Raw genomic sequence first — 18,021 nt, forward strand, 5'->3', positions numbered from 1 at the left:
GATTGGCCAAATGCTTTTGTTGATTTACTTTTTACTTTTCTTTTGTAGAACGAAAAAATGCTATTGGCTATCTATGATACACTATGGTACAAGCTACCAACTATACAGCAGAAAATGGTAGCATTCATGCTTCATCGAACACAGAATGCAATGCAACTAACGGTAGGTGGACTAGCTGATCTTAACATGAACACGTTTGTGGAGGTTTGTTCGGTAGAAAGTGATATCTGGAAAAAAAAGTTGTTCAAAGCAAAACTGTTTTTATCTCCTTTTAGATTATCAAAACTGTTTACTCTTACTCGGCGATGTTAGTACAGTTCTTGGAATGAATTCATAAAATATTTATAACTTTAAACTTTATTGAATTGGTTCCATATATTATGTTGAAATATACGCTCATATGATACATTCAATCCTAACCCCAAATCTTTCAGTAAAGGTACAGTCTGGTGGGAAGTTAAACAATCAGAATACATCTCATTCACTCGGCGATATCAACAAGATGTTTTAATTGATCGGTCCTCCCAAGACGCGTCTGGTCTTTTCATCACCAACCTCTTAGATCCATTAGCCTTGATTTCAAATTCGTTATCCACTCGATTTGCACTTTGCTAATTAAATGATGCGTACAAAAAAACTGACGGTGACGGTGGCGGCAGCAGCAATATTGTACCGGGCTAACTTGTTTTCTCCTAATAATGCTGCTTTTCCACGTCGTTGGCCTTGAGAACACATTTATAATTTTCCAACTTTTTCCCTGTCTCGAAACTTTTCTTGTTTCATTCGTTCTACACCACATACGGAGCACAGCATAAGCTCATCTCCCGGCGGAAAATCGCTGTCGTTCACAATAGCCAGCCAGCGCTCGGTGGGAGCAAGTAAAAATGAGACAAAGTAAAAATATGGGATCAGAGAAAGAAGAATCGCGGAAACTTTTTCGCTTTGTATCCATGGACTCGCTCGGAATAGGTGTGAGTGTGTTTCCGGCAGACAATGAGCGACAAAGATCGGAACTTCCTCCTTAAGGGAAAGAGTGGAAAACCATCCGAAGCGCTATGGCAGTAAGCGGCAGAGATATTATTTATCGCATTCCTATGGAAATTAAGTAAATTAATTAAGACGAGCAATGTTCGGAGCGATTGTGGGGCGGTGTTGGATGGTGAAGGAAGGAGTGTGGAAGATGCTTGAGTCGCTTTTCCGGTCCTTTAAGCGCACAATAGAGGGCGTACGCACAGTAATTACCGAAGACGGCGACAACGACGACGATGGGGCTGCTAGCGGCGGTGGTCTTTGTTTCATGGTTCTCTTAGTCATGTGAGTTACGTGCCTGGTGCTTTAGATAGTCACTTTGACAGTCAGTGGTTTATTGGGTGAGAGATATTCACTACCAAGGCAATTTCACTGTAAAAAAAAAAAAAAAACTGAACGCTAATATGATCTTGCATGTGTGTGCTGGAAGATGATTAAGTGATAAATTGCTGAGTGGTAAAAAGGCAAATGCCAAGTTTGGATGGTTCGGAACAGAGGAACAATGCGCTTTTGTCAGCAGCAGAATTGGGGCAATTGTTTAGGCCAGCGTTTCTCAATCTAAGGCAGGCGCCACACGGGCAAAAATATTGTCAATATTCAAATGGAGTGTTAATCATATTGATGCATTGACTACGAAAATATTGATGAGCACATTTCACAGTGCACTGTGGTCCGAAACGGTAATTTAGGAGGAAACAAATATCTGTTGCTATTGATTGTAGAAGCTGTTTTTTTTTTTAAATGGACCTACTTCTTGTAAAAACGATGATTAGGGTGGTTCTCATTTTAATCTAACGTTTCTTTTTGAAGTTATAGGTGGTTACAATCTGAAATATTTCTAGCTACTACTTTGTTGAAGAACCAATTATTCTAACACTTCATCTGTGAGAGAGTGTGAGAGTGTTTCTATTTAAATCTAACTCCCACTGACTGGCCAACCTGACACAACCTCTCCCTCTCCCCCCCTTAACATAACCCTAAAAAGACATGAACTTTGACGATCATGGGAAATAAATTTTAAGCAAACCACAACTAGGGTAGAGCACTACTTAGGCCTAATCGCCCATTTTGGGCCTATCGAGCAGAAAACTTCAAATAAATCCATGATTTCAGAGTTAACAAGTCAATTATGCGTTTGACACCACCGCGTCCTAGCAAGAAGTACGGTCGACTTGTTTCGCGCTCCGTTAATTTGGAAGTTTTCTCGCTATTATCTGACGTAAATAATCAGTTTTTCTCGCTTAGTGATTCCTGGCATAATTCCGGATAAATTTATCAAAAAGTGAGTTTTTTTTTTCTGAGAAGAAAGTGTGTTTTCGGGATCATCGAAAATTGTTTTTGCGATGCGTGGTCACGCATACCTGTGCACACGGATCATCGTCATCGAGTGTCAGCATCTGCCTCCACATTCAAACCGCTCATCCATCTCGTGTGTTCAGCTGAGTGCCGAGCTTCATACAAGCACACACCAACGAAGACCGCCCGCAAACGCGGATCGAAGATCATCAAAGCTGCGCGTCGCTCCGCTGCTGCTGTGTAAACGCTCGGTGATAGTAGTATAGGATTATCAGATAAGTTTTTGTTCTTGTTTCTTTCTTTCTCCCATCCAGTCTTGTAAGCGGTCACGGTAGTCGACACATTTTCTGTGATAATCGACTGCCTTTGCCTCCGACACTTGCAAAACAAGCTATCATAGTACAGTACCAAACTCAAATGTCATTTGACAGGCTTTGTCATACGACACTGTCGCCGAAGACCGTCACGAATGTATGTATTTTAGTTTCTCTCATTATAAGAGCTGCTGATGTTGTGCTTGTGTGAATTCTGAAAAAATCAAGCAATGATGTCCTAGGAATAACATTTCTGATCAGAAATGGTTTAATTTACACCAAACTGAGGAATTAGAACAAAATCACTCATATCATATGATAGTTATTTGAACATTTTCTTTTTGCTCGAATGTTATTCTACCGGTTGTGTTGTGTGAGAGAGACGACGGTAGAGCATGAGAGTACGAATAAAAACAGACTGTCGCGCATGACAACGAAGCGAGTGTCGTAAAAAACGTCAACAGTTTCAACCTCTGCTCCCATCTGTTAAATTTTAAGTTTGTGTTTCTGTGTTAGTATTTTTTTTTTCTTCGTGTATTGTGTCCGAGTAATTTTGATTATCGTTGCAGTGGTAGAGCGTTTTTCGCTCCCACTAGTACGGCAAAATGGACATTTTGTCGGAAGACGAAATGGACGTTTTGTCGGAAGACGACACCACTTTGCCACGCGATAACAAGAAGGGCCGAAAACGTCTGTCATCCCAGAAATCAGATGATGCCATCCCTGCTTCGTCATCTCAGTCTGGTAATGGACAGGGACAGATAAGCCCCCGATCGTGAGCCTACCCAGAAGACTCGACTGGCCCATGGGTTGTTTACTTTCAGCCCAAAAAGAAACCTTTGAATGTAATGCAAATTACTAATGATCTGACGAAGCGGTTCTCGGCCGTGACCGAAATCTCGAAGGTGAGGTACAATAAACTTCGCGTTGTCGTCTCTAACCTGAAACAAGCTAACGAGATTGCTGCCTCCCAGCTCTTTACACTCGAGTATAGAGTGTACATCCCAGCTCGTAATGTGGAGATCGAAGGTGTGGTCACCGAAGCGAGTCTGACCCCCGAGATCTTGGCGAAGCAAGCGGTTGGCCGTTTCAAGAACCCCTTGCTTCCCACGGTTGAGATACTGGAAGTCCAGAAGCTGAACTCAGTATCTTTCAGCGAGGGTAAAAAGAGCTTTACCCCCACAGACTCGTTTCGGGTGACCTTTTCTGGTTCAGCCCTTCCTCACTACATCGAGTTGGGAAAACTTCGGCTACCTGTGCGTTTGTTTGTTCCTCGGGTCATGAACTGCCAAAACTGCAAACAGTTGGGACATACGGCATCTCACTGTGGCAGCAAGGCACGCTGTTCCAAATGCGGGGAGAAGCACGAGGATGGCGCCTGCACAGTCACTGCACCAAAATGCGTGTACTGTAAGGGAACTCCTCATGGTCTCTCATCGTGCCCGGCGTACAAACAACGCGGGGAGAAACTAGAACGCTCTCTTAAGGAGCGTTCCAGGCAGTCTTTTGCAGCAATGCTAAAAACAGCCACACCATCAACCAACGACAAAAATCCCTTTGCTGTTTTGTCTGATGACGAGTCTGACTCTGACTTGGCTGAGGAGGGAGTTTCTTTCAGTCTTCCGGAAGGTTCTGCACGGAAACGAAAACGCATCCGTTCGCGGAAACTTGCAGATAAGGAACCCCAAATCAGCTTGCCCAAATCAAGGAGTGATGGAAAAAAGGAAATTTCAACTCCTCCTGGTTTCCGCAGAACTGATTATAACCAGAATTTTCCATCTCTCCCGGGGACATCAAAAACCCCTGATGGCCCATTTTTATGAACAGAAACCCCTTCTTCATCCGGGTTGTTCTCATTTGATAAAATTGTGGACGATATTCTCAAGTACCTCAATATTTCTGATCCTCTCAAAAGCATTGTTCTGGCAATGCTTCCTTCTGTGAAGACCCTCTTGAAGCAATTGACATTGAAGTGGCCCCTCATTGCAGCAATCATTTCCTTCGATGGATAATTTTCCAAACGAGGTCGGGGATTTGATCACTATTCTACAGTGGAATTGTCGAAGTCTCATTCCTAAATTAGATTCTTTTAAGTTTTTGGTTCACAATAATGATTGTGATGCATTTGCTGTTTGTGAAACTTGGCTCTCTTCAGATATCGATCTTCCTTTTTATGATTTTAACATTATTCGACTGGATCGTGAGGATTCGCGTGGAGGAGGGGTACTTTTGGGGATCAAAAAGTGCCATTCCTTCTGTAGAGTGAATCTTCCACAATTTCCAGGTATTGAAGTTGTTGCATGTCAGGCTATTATTAAAGGTAAGAGCCTTTGTATTGCTTCTGTTTATATTCCTCCTAGAGCCGTTGTTAATCGCAAACAACTTTCAGATATCTGTTCGGTACTTCCTGCTCCACGGTTGATTATGGGAGATTTTAATTCCCACGGTACAGGCTGGGGGGAACTGTATGACGACAACCGTTCTACTTTGATATATGACCTCTGCGACAGCTTTAATATGACAATTCTTAACAATGGAGAAGTAACACGTTTGGTTGGCCCATCCTCGAATGGAAGTAGATTAGACCTCACATTTTGCTCTAACTCATTATCGTTGGATTGCACGTGGAATGTGATCCAAGATCCCCACGGTAGTGATCACTTGCCGATCAAAGTTTCAGTTGCCAGTGGGTTCAATCCGTCGGAACCCGTTAACGTCGCGTACGATCTTACCCGTAATATCGATTGGACAAAGTTCAAGAATGTGATAGAAGATGCCCTAACGTTGGTAGAAGGGCTTCCACCGTTGGAGGAATATAACTTCCTCTCCAATCTGATCTTGGACAGCGCGCTCCTAGCTCAAACTCGGCCGGTTCCAGGAACGTCTTTCCGTAGGAAACCTCCTTCCCCTTGGTGGGACCAGCAATGCACTGAGGTTTATCGTAAAAAGTCCGACGCGTTTAAGCTTTTCCGGAAACGTGGAACACCCGTACATTTCGAAGCGTACTCGGCTCTTGAACGCGAACTCAAGAGCCTCATCAAAGCCAAGAAACGCGGATACTGGCGGCAATTCGTGGACGGATTATCGCGCGAAACGTCGATGAATACGCTTTGGAATGCGGCGCGAAGGATGCGTAACCGGTCTTCAAACAACGAGAGCGAGGAGTACTCCGATAGTTGGATTCTCAAGTTCACGCGAAAAGTATGTCCTGATTCTGTGCCGGCACAGATGATTCCTCGCGAAACGACGAATTCGGTAGACGAGATCAGCCAGCCTTTTTCAATGCTGGAGCTCTCACTCGCGCTCCTTTCGTGTGGCAATTCGGCTCCGGGGGCTGATAGAATCAAGTTCAACTTGTTGAAGAACCTCCCAGACGTCGCTAAGAGGCGCATGTTGAACTTGTTTGGTCAGTTCCTGGAGCTTAATATTGTTCCGGATGATTGGAGGCAAGTGAGAGTTATAGCCATTAAAAAGCCTGGAAAACCCGCGTCAGATCACAATTCGTATCGTCCCATTGCGATGTTATCGTGTATTCGAAAATTGTTGGAGAAAATGATCCTTTTTCGCCTGGACAAATGGGTTGAGTTGAACCACCTACTCTCAGATACTCAATTTGGTTTCCGTAGGGGCAAGGGAACGAACGACTGTCTCGCGTTGCTTTCCACTGAAATTCAGTTGGCTTTTGCTAATAAAGAGCAAATGGCGTCTGTCTTCTTGGATATTAAGGGGGCTTTTGATTCAGTATCGGTTGAAGTCCTTTCAGACAAACTCCACGCTTGTGGCCTTTCTCCATTAATTAATAACTTTTTGTACAATTTGCTGTCAGAGAAACATATGAGCTTTTCTCATGGAAACTCTACAGCTTCACGATTTAGCTACATGGGTCTCCCCCAGGGCTCATGTTTAAGCCCCCTTCTGTATAATTTCTACGTCAGAGAAATTGACAATTGTCTAAGGGACAACTGCACGTTGAGACAACTTGCAGATGACGGAGTTGTGTCTATGACAGGACCCAGAGAGGCCGACCTGCAAGGACCCTTACAGGATACCTTAGACAATTTGTCTACTTGGGCTATCCAGCTAGGTATCGAATTCTCCACGGAGAAAACTGAGTTGGCAAAACTGTGAAAAACCCCAACTTACCCTATCGTGCCCAAGATGAAACCCACTTCAATCGATTTCTGAGACTTTTTTCTATAAGAATGACTATTTTTTAGTTTCTTGTTCCAGCGAGCACCGAAGTTATTGAATGTTAACACATTGTTTCGATTTTGTCCCCAGTGTGCAGTGTTGGACTTTTGACCATATCTCAACGTTTGGTTTCTCGTTTTCAAATCTTATGGTACATACGGAAAGGCAAATAAATTTGGAAGCCATCAGTAATAATAACATTCCGTTTGGTGCTAAACTGATCTAGATTAAGAAAGACTAAGTGCGTCTTATGCTTAATAGGCTGGAAATGGGGTATTTAACCCTATGTATAATCATTTAATTTTTTACATGCAGAGCCAACATTTTCGAAAAAAAAAAATTGCAGGAGACATACACTCGATGAATTACCAACAACTGACTGTAAAACATATCTGGTACCTCTATATATGCAATTATATTAACATCCAAAGTCCATCCTTTTTTCCATATTCTGCACAAAAAAAAAAAAAAAACGTTCTGCTCCGCCCCCATTCATAATAAAATGGCAGGAAATCCTGTCAGTTGCGGGGCTTAGAAATTATTTTTTGTTATGTAAAAAAGTCCCTTCTTTCGGATGTATTTTTTCTGCAAAATATGTAAAAAAGGAGGGACGTCGGATGTTAACCTAAACGCATATATCATGCATCATAGAAAGAGATAGATAGGTTCTACGTCATACTGCGGTCGTGTCTAGGACACAATCATTTAATTTTTTCTATTCTAACTTTTTACCTCAAATGCTACGACTAATTGATCTTCTTAAAAGCTTTAGGAAATGTTATGCCACACATTTTTGCTGAAAAATGTATTTGGATATAGTTAAAAATTCAAAAGTTATGGGTTATGTTAACATTAAAGGCATACAGTCATCAAAAGTCAATATATTATGTAATTGGATAGATACTTCTATTCTTGATGCTGCTTCCGAAAGGCTATAAAAACGCAAAATTTTATTTTAAATTGAAAAAAAAAATATATATAAAGAGAGAGAGAGAGAAAGATTAGTAATTTCCATTTAATTTCACTACCTTGCATAAGTATTTTGATTCTTGTATAATTTATAAATGACAAAGTTTCAAGCGTTCAAAACCTAACACTATTTCACCACCCATATTTTTTTTTATTTGCACCCCAGAATAGTCGACAAAGACGTAGTTCTACGTCAAAAAAATATACAGATTTATAGAAATTTTTGATGCTGAAAATTGTACACTATTTTTTGAACTTAAAATACAGATGAAAAATGTGACATCACTGTCTGTTTTAAGGCTTACGAAGTTAAGAGGACCTCCCTCAGCTCAGTCGGTAAAGGCACAGCTACAAAGCAAGACCATGCTGGAAGTGGCTGGGTTCGATTCCCGGTTCGGTCTAGGAATTTTTCGGGCTGGAAATTTTTTGACTTCCTCGGGCATAGAGTATGATTGTACTTGCCACACATACTAATGCAAAAAAGGTACAGGCATCAAATGCTCTCAATTAATAACTTGGGAAGTGCATCTAGAACACTAAGTTGAGAGCACGCAATAAGCTAATATGCCATACGCAATAAGCTTGAAATGCCAGGAAGAAGAAGAAGAAGTAAAGAGGTCATAAGAAATTATAGTTAAGCTTTAAGAAGAAGTTTTATGAAGTTTATTAAAATAAACCGAAGTTCCCACAACTTTAACGAGTTTCCCAAGCATATACACTACCGATCATAAGTTAAAGGACACCCCCAAAAAAGCATCCAAATATGTTTTGTTCAATGATCTCTCATTTTACGTTCAATTTTCGATCTCCAAAGGTCATTTGAATGGTATGAATGGTATAGCATAAGTGTTCTACTACTACTTTTATTTCAAAATTTGGCCAACCCAATTCTGAGAAAATCAGTCACGATTCTTCAGAGTTAATTTTGAAAAATATTGCAACTTTGGGTGAATTTTAAGCACACAAAATTTGAAAATTATATTGAACAATTTGCTTCGAGTAAAGTTCCATTCAATAACTTTCAAATAATCTAAAGAGAACGAAAATTGGACGTAACATGACAGAGATATGAACATAACAAATTTGTCATGTTTTTTGGGGGTGTCGTTAAACTTATGATCGGGAGTGTATAGTTGTTGTCATAGTTTAAGAAGTTGTTGTTGAGTGTCCAACTTGATGCTTTCACAGAAGACAAAATTTTTAATAATGTTTTTAATAATAAACATTTTTAAAAATTTTGATCATATTTTGTTATTCAAGATTTAATCTACTTTTTTGAAATGTTTATCCAAAATAACCTGTATTGTTTTATCGTGTACATTTCCAGAAAAGCAATTTTGTTTTCGTACAACTTTGCCCGAGACGACATTTTGATTGGAAGTGACATTTTCGAATTCTGATTCGTTGAAAATTTTCGAATACGGAATTTTTAAGTTTTTTTTTGCGGGATTCAAAATGGATGAATTTTATTTGATATGTAAATGATTGATCATAACATACAATTATGCAAAGTTTCATGCAGTTCGGAGTAGGTCAAGTCTCTCATTTTTTTTTTTTTGCTATTTGGACTGGAAATGTTCTTATAGAATGTGATGAGGTCTTCGTTCAACTGAAAGAGCAGAAAACTAAAAGTGCGCCACCTAAACAAAAAATCTGATTACGGCTTTGGGTGCACCTAACCCACCAGTGAGTCAAAAAAATTTAAACAAATATAAAAAAAAAAATCAAAATTTTTCAGAACTATGATTTATTTTGGCGTTTTTAAAATTTATAATGAAATGTTGGCATTTTCAGGGCTGCTTTTAGATTTAGTTTAACATCTTTGTTTGTGCAAACGTCCACTACGTGTGGTACTACCCTACCAGCTGTGCATTGTATTGTGTCCTATACATTATCAATAAATAATAGTAGTTCTACCTCCGCCATGGCAGGACGGTCAGTAATTCGATCGTGTTTTATTATTTCTAACCATCCGTAATACACAACGTAGGGAAGTTCTGCCCGTGCGCGATCAATCTTCTTTGGCGTTTCGATGGCTTTGTGTTTTGACGTTTATAGCCCTTTTTGGCATTTAGCCAATTTAACTTTTATGTAATTTTTTTGGTTATTTTTGAATTTTTAAGCCGTTTAAAAACCATTATGATTTAGGGTTTCCGGAAATCCTACAGTTTCCTTGGCGTTTTAAGATCAGTTTTGAGTTTTAAGATTTAACAACATCTGAGTTAATATTGGTGGGTCGCGTTCGTCAAAAGTTTGAGAAACGCTGGTTTGGTCACTAAAGCATTTTGATTGAAAAAAGAAGGCTGTCGCTACGGGAGATGAAATGATTTATATCGTTCGTTTCTGTCGGCAGTCCGTACTTTTCCTTACCAATCAGGCTAAAGCCAGAGGCTTCTTTGAGGTACACAGAAGTCTTCATTATTATCACTTTTTATGACGACGTTATACTCTATGATATTTAGGAAATTAATAAAGACACATTAATTTAATGTGAGTTTAACATAAAAAATATTCATATTTTTTTCATATAACTATGATATTGAATAGCTAGTGGTGGTGGAAATTAAATCACGTTCACAAATTAACTCTCTTGACCGTTGAAGCCCAACAATTGTATGGAAAAATTACCCCGATAGAACATTTTGAAAATGGCCTCAAACGAAAGAGATTTTGATTGGTGGGTGTTTCAGTGATGCTGATTTTTTTTTTATAATAATATTATCCCACCGTGTCTGTATTTTCTAAAAAAAACATAGCCAAAAACAAAATAATAAAACTTGTAACTCAGGGCTGAAAAGCGCCTCTGAGCGATTGCAAAGCAACTTTGTACATGCATCGCTCAACACTCGACAAAGAGTGTGTGGTTCTCTTATTTACTTCGTACATTTTTCCCAACTTATCTTTGAGAAATTGCGGTGCTAGGAGCGAATTAAGTAGGGTAGAGAACTACTTCGGCCTAAACGCCCATTTTGGGCCTATCGAGCAGAAATCTTCAAATAAATCCATGATTTCAGAGTTAACAAGTCAATTATGCTTTTAGTACGATACTTTAGTTAATAAGCTACGGAACGAAGTCAATGAGAACGCGTGATATAAAGGTTTGCACCCATTATTCTCAAAAATAAAAGAAGCGCTACGACCGAATCATTTTTATCTTCATCCGATAGGCCGAAGTGAATTCATAGGCGTTTCAATGGCGTTTCAATGTGTTAGGCCGAGTTTAGAATCCGTAGGCCAAGTTTGGCGTCAAGAAGCAGTGTTAGACTTTTGACAATATCTCAACGATTGGTTTATCTTTATCAAATCTTTTGGTACGTACAGAAAGGTAAATAAATTTGGAAGCCATTAGTAATAATACCATTCCGTTTGGTGCTAACCTGCTCTAGATTAAGAAAGACTAAGTGCGGGTTGTGCTTAATAGGCCGGAAATTAGGTAGTTAACCCTACAGCAGGCATCGTCTTCTTTGAGTTCTTTGCCGGTTTTGCTTACCACGGTAGCATACATAGCAGATGAAGAAGTGCGCAACAAAGAAGAATGTCTTTTTGCTGGATTTTCCATTTACAACCCTACACTTTGAGCACTCTTTGCGTCGGATTCGTCGGAGCGAAGGCTACACTTTGCGTTTTCGTTATTTCTGGGTGTGTGTCTTTGTTCTCTTTTCCGCTTCTTTCCACTTACGCAGGTTGAAAGGCTAGCAAACTTTGTGATTGCTTGATTCTCACTTTGTGGATTTCAGAAAATCAGTACATTGCGCGATTTGAGTGATCAGATGGCAGCCCTGTGCTGTAAGTCACCATATTTTTTGCTTTCGTTAAACTTGAAACAGTGGAGAACGTTGCATAATTCAATACTTCATAATGGAATATGCTATATGCTATTACATGCGGTAGCCTCGTCCTGGTCCGTAATGGCTTATAAAACATGTCGAAAGCGGTGGACTCGATTCTCGATTTGGTCGATATTTTTTTCAGATTGTAGTCTTTATCGCATTCTCCCAAAGGGAGTAGAGAAACCTACACGAACACCAAGGTGAGCGCAGACGTACAGTTTCAGTTAGGTCAAGAACAACAGGAAGATGGGAGGTAAGCTACTAATTTCACCGTTAATTTATGCTTGAGGCAAATTACCTGTAATTAGTACCAGGTTTTTCACTGTTTGGCAATTATACAGATATCAGGCAAAAGAAATCCCCTTAAATAATTTCCCTTTACTCAGGTGGCAAGGTTGCAAACGACGTAGTTCAATCTTATAGCTTACATCAATCATACATTGCTAATTGACGATGAAGTACAAAACATCCCTCGAATCCTACAAGGGCCTAACCAAAATAGCTCGCCGGATGGCTGGTTTTTGCGGAATGGACCTGCTGGAGGACAACTTCAAACCAAATTGGCGAACTGTGATGGTTTTCGTTGGTTCTTCAAGTTATATTTTCACTAGTATGTACACTGCGTGGTTTCATTATCCGGATGTCTTTTTGGTGCTCCAGGCACTTTCTCCAGCTGGAATAGCTTGGCAGGGTTTTTTAAAGTTGTCTACTGCAATTTTACATAGGAATTTTTTCCAAGACCGCTCAACATATTTAGAGGATTTCCATCATAGCTACGCAAACAGTAAGGAGGATAATGCCGTACTGATTGGGTTGATGGATAAGGTGCATCTAGCGGCGAAAGGGGTCATATCAGCGTATATAGTAGCCATTGCCGGATTCGGCCTTTATCCGGTTTATTTTTATGTCATGTACGGGGAGCGAACCTTCGCCATCAATGTGTTGTTACCTGGGATAGATGCGGAATCACAGTGGGGCTACTTGTTGACAGTGTCCTATCAGTTTTTCCTGCTTGCAATAGCGCTAACAGGAATCTCAGCATTCGATATATTCATTATGATTTTTGTTTCCAACCTAGCTGGGTTGGTAGATGTATACAAAAACAAGCTGAAGGAGTTGGATAGGCTGCTGGAGATGGAGAAACCTGACCAAGCCAAGATCAGAGATCACGTACAAGAACTTCTAATTGATCACTATGGAATCGTTAGGTGAGATTGTATGCTTCGAAATGTGAATTATAAGACCTGTTGGATCGAATGTGTTTGCAGTTATGAGACCGACCTGGATAAGCGATACATTTCCATCAACTTGATGCAAGTGGCATCATCGGTTGCGTGCTTGAGCATTTCTCTGTTTCTCTGTTACACGACTAACTACCTACCGGGCTATGCCTTCATTTTTGGAGCCATTTTTCAGCTGCTGACGTTTTGCTTGCTTGGAACCATCTTTAGTGTTAAAGTGATCCAATAATTGGAATATTTTAGTAAATGTAGTCACTCAAGTTGATTGTTTAATTTCAGAACGATGAAGTCATTATGGCGATCAACGGTACCAAATGGTACCTGTTGAAAAATACCCAACTTAAGATGGTGGGCTTCATGCTACACCGCAGCCAGAATGCACCAAATCTAACGGTCGGAGGATTGGCACCCCTAAACATTGAGACGTTTGTGGAGGTAATTTTTCACTGAACTCATATAAATATCTACCTCACTAATAAGTTACTTTCAATTGCAGATTATGAAGACTATCTATAAGTTTTTTGCAATGATGATCAACTTTGTTGATTAAGTTATGAAAACAGCGGCGCCGGTGGTGTAGCGGTTAGCGTGATTACCTCTCACCCCAGCAGGCCTGGGTTCAATCCCAGTCGGCGCCGCCGGGATGTTCTGAGGCATAACATCTCTGATCACGTATATGGGGAAGTATAGCCGTTGGTTCCCGGTCCATGAGTTGACGGGTCGATGGGTCCAGGTGTGGGAGCTGCCTCCCTGGCGTCGGTAGCATTGGTGCTCAGCACGGAAAAATAAGATCGATGGAAAACAAATCAAGGAAAAAAAAAATATATTTAAGAAAACGGATTGGTCAGGATCGGGATGATTGTTAGTCTCTCTGGGCCAGCGGCTCTCTTTTCGTTGACTGCGACCCACTTTTAAGCATTACATAAGCCTGTGACCCACAAATTCTGCATGGCTTAAAACTGCCTAAATATCTTAAGATCAACAAAACAGCCAAAAAATGGTAAAAATGGTCTGGCAACACGGAAGGAGCTATACAATCGCTAGAATGGCAATAAAATGATAAAATATCAATAAAAATAACAACTGGGTCATCATAAAACGCTGATCTTAGAATACCATAATAAGCTAAAGCACGCAAAATTAGTCATAAATAACTTGAAAATCAATAAACAATAAAGTCATGTACAAGAGTTCTGAAATATGATAAATTTATTACAATCGCCTAAATGGTTCCAAAACGCCAAGAAATTTCCTAAACAATGTCAAAGAATCCTAAACATACCAACCACCGAAAGTTGCCCAGACCAGAACAGTATTGAACATGACAAACTGATATTGAAAACCTCTAAAATTGTCTAACAAACGTAACAAGGCCTACAATCTTCAAAATGTTTTCAAACTGTCTAAAATAGCCTGGAACTCCGCTATCTGCCAACGAAAAAATGACGCTATTGGAAAAAATACCCTCACATCACAAAAAAAAAATAAATAAATAAATAAATAAAAAATGCAAAGCTGGTCTTGAAATCGCTAAAATAGCTTTACTATTAAATGATAAAAGTGCCTGAAAACACAAAAAAAAAGTTTGAAAATCATCAAAACAGTGTGCAAATTAATAGCATTGAAAAAGTTATATTATTGTTTTGAAAGAAATAATATTAACGGGAATTGATTGGGCATTGTTCAACCAACACCAAAAGCCCTCCATGAATGATTCCCTTTGTTTCACTATAAGAAAAATTATATGTTGTCAGAATAATTCCCAAAGAAAAATTGCAAAAATCTGAAGTCCTACAACCCACCGATGGGCAGTCCGCGACCCACCGGTGGATCGCGACCCATAGCTTGAGAAGCGCTGCTCTAGGCAGTATTGTTTCTTGCTATGCGCACTTTTAATAAACTTTTCTTTTAATTTTATGTATAAAACAACAGCCCAAACCCCTTCGCATTAATTCACTAATGAATCAGCCATCATCACAACTTCGTACTCCAACATCTCAACATATAACTCTTTAAATGCTTCCAAGCGCACTTGAAAAACATATGAAAAGGCGAGTGCTCGTCTTCCGAGTAGCATACTTTATAACTTCTTTTGCAGGCATATTTTGCCTAAAGATAAGGTTTTGCGGTTTCTACCCACGATTTGAAAAACAGAAAAAGTCGACCTGCTGGAAGCAAATGTGATGAGTGGTTGCATGCTGTCTGTGCGCAGGCGGCACGTCATCGTCGCTTTGTGCCGAAGAAGTGAAAGATAATGAAGCAGAAAGAATTTGAACTTTGTAGATAAATTTTACTTTCATGATGTTGTACATATAGGTACCTACATATGCATACAGCTGGGACACGCGTGTGTCTATGTTTGACGGTGGGTGGCAGCACTCTTTGAAAGTTATTAATTTAGAAACTTGTGCTTGCCTAGTTGTTCGGTTGCTGTCGGTTCAGGCTTCGTTTGGGATGCTTCTGTTTTTTCCCGGAGAATTTTTCCCCTTGGCGGAAAACTCGGTGGAAAAATTTGATCTTCATAAACCTCCGATGAAGGCTTCGTGAGGGTGTAACATTTTGAAATTTGATAATAAGAAATGTGTAGCGGTTGAACTTGGTTCGCGCACCGGTGCTTTTGGCATTTTCGTCATTGTTTACCTTTCTGGGTAATGAGCTGTTAATGAGCTGAGAGGTTGTGCAACAACCATGGGAAGTGTGTGCGTGATTAATTGAAATTATGACGAACAGTTAATGATGTCAAGAATCACCAATATAATTAAGAAATGTAGCTCAAGTAGAAGAGAATATAAAACCAATAGCAAGTTTTACTATTAAAAAGAGAATATCAGAACCAGAGCTGGTAAATATCACGGCCGTCATGTGACAATGAGAACGGCGCCGATGGTGTAGTGGTAAGCGTGATTACCTCTCACCCCAGCAGGCCTGGGTTCAATACCAGTCGGCGCCGCCGGGATGTTCTGAGGCATAACATCTCTGATCACGCCTTCCTTCGGATGGGAAGTAAAGCCGTTGGTCCCCGGTTCATGAGTTGATGGGTCGATAGGTAGGGTCCAGGTGTGGGAGCTGCCTTTCTGGCACGTCGGTAGCATTGGTGCTCAGCACGGAAAACAAGATCGACGGAAAAAAAAACCAAAGGAAAAAAAAAAATGTGACAATGAGAAAACAGGTCCTCTCACAATCCCGATCATTTGCTTTCTTGTCATTTTCCAATGATCAAGCACTCATGAAAAAAAAAATTCTGTGGTTTTGACATCAACATTTCTAACTGCTTTAGATGAATTTAAGCAACAAACCGTATGTAATTGTTACAGTGAATATATTCTTAATATTTCCTCGGTACAAGTAACTTTAATAGTAATAAATGAGGTAGGAATTACGATGATCGCAACACTGTCACGTTCTGTAATGACGAAAAATTCGATGAAATTTTGAAGAAAATCTCTATCATCGTTTTCAGATCCGATGATAGTGAAAGAAGTATCGCTGTAAATATCGCGTGAGATCTTTAATTTAAAATGACATTTGCCACCCCTGATCAGAACATCCTTATCTCTGTTATTGGTTTGCTCCAAATCAGAGCTAAAGTAAAAATAATAACTGAAAAGGTATGGGGCTATAACTGAAGAATAGTACCATAAGTTGTTGTAATATCAAACCAATAACAAAGTTCTTTGAGCTGCTGAACATCAAGCCAAAAGCAATATGAACTATTATAGAAAAATTAAGATTAAGTATGGCTTCAATAACTCTCTAATCCTAGCCGACTGCATGGCTGTCGTAAGTGTTGACCGCTCACCTATATCAACTTATTGAATGTGAAAGGAAAATGGGCTATGAGTTTTCTCTTTGGTCAAGCTTTATACCGTTCAGTGATTAAAATAAAAGAAATACTCTAAAGCAAGAGCTACCTCAGTACCAAAAGGTGAGGTTAAATTCGATCCGGGAAAATATTTTTGATGACTCCTGCGACAATGATTTGGACAAAGTAAGATCTATGACTAAAATATTTCAAAATATGAAAGTTCCAGGTGATGATGGAATTTTCTAAATCCTGATTAAAAAACTCCCAGAGAGTACCTTGTCTTTCATGGTAAAATTATTTAACAGATGTTTGCATTTGGCATACTTTCCTGATAAATGGAAAAATGCAAAAGTTGTTCCATTTTGGAAGCCGAATTAAAATCCAGCTAAAGCTTCTAGCTACCGTCCAATAAGTTTGCTTTCTTCAATTAGTAAACTTTTTTAAAAGATAATTTTAAATAGAATGATGCTTCACATCAATACAACAAGCCGCCCTGAAAAAAAAACAAAGTTGCAAATACCGAAGAAAGAAATACGGATCGGAACAATCGGCACAGACCTACGCGACGAAATAAGGACAACGATTGGAAACTCGGAACATGGAACTGCAAATCGCTCGGCTTCCCGGGTTGCGATAGGTTAATGTATGACGAACTTCAACCACGCAACTTCGAAGTCGTAGCACTGCAGGAACTTTGCTGGACGGGACAAAAGGTATGGAAAAGCGGGCATCGAGCGGCTACTTTCTACCAGAGCTGTGGCACCACCAACGAGCTGGGAACCGGCTTTGTAGTGCTGGGTAAGATGCGCCAACGCGTGATTGTTTGGCAGCTGATCAACGCGAGGATGTGCAAGTTGAGGAATAAGGGCCGTTTCTTCAACTACAGTATCATCAACGTGCACTGCCCACACGAAGGGAGACCCGACGACGAGAAAGAAGCGTTCTATGCGCAGCTGGAGCAGGTGTACGACGGCTGTTCGCAACGGGACGTCAAAATCGTCATTGGCGACATGAACGCTCAGGTAGGACGGGAGGCAATGTATGGACCGGCAATCGGGCTAAACAGCCTGCATGCCGTATCGAACGACAACGGCCAACGATGCGTGAACTTTGCAGCCCCCCGGGGTATGGTAGTTCGAAGTACCTTTTTCCCCCGCAAGGATATCCACAAAGCCACCTGGAGATCACCTGAACAACACACAGAAAACCAAATCGATCACGTTCTAATCGACGGGAAATTCTTCTCCGACATTATCAACGCCCGCAGTGCGAACATAGATTCGGACCACTACCTAGTTGCAGTATGCATGCGCTCAAAACTCTCGACGGTGCATAACACACGTCGA

This window comes from Ochlerotatus camptorhynchus, unplaced genomic scaffold, assembly GCF_037179485.1.
Source record: "Ochlerotatus camptorhynchus isolate MF236.1 unplaced genomic scaffold, CSIRO-AGI_Acam_v1.1 ptg000211l, whole genome shotgun sequence".
In the NCBI taxonomy this organism is placed as follows: domain Eukaryota; kingdom Metazoa; phylum Arthropoda; class Insecta; order Diptera; family Culicidae; genus Ochlerotatus; species Ochlerotatus camptorhynchus.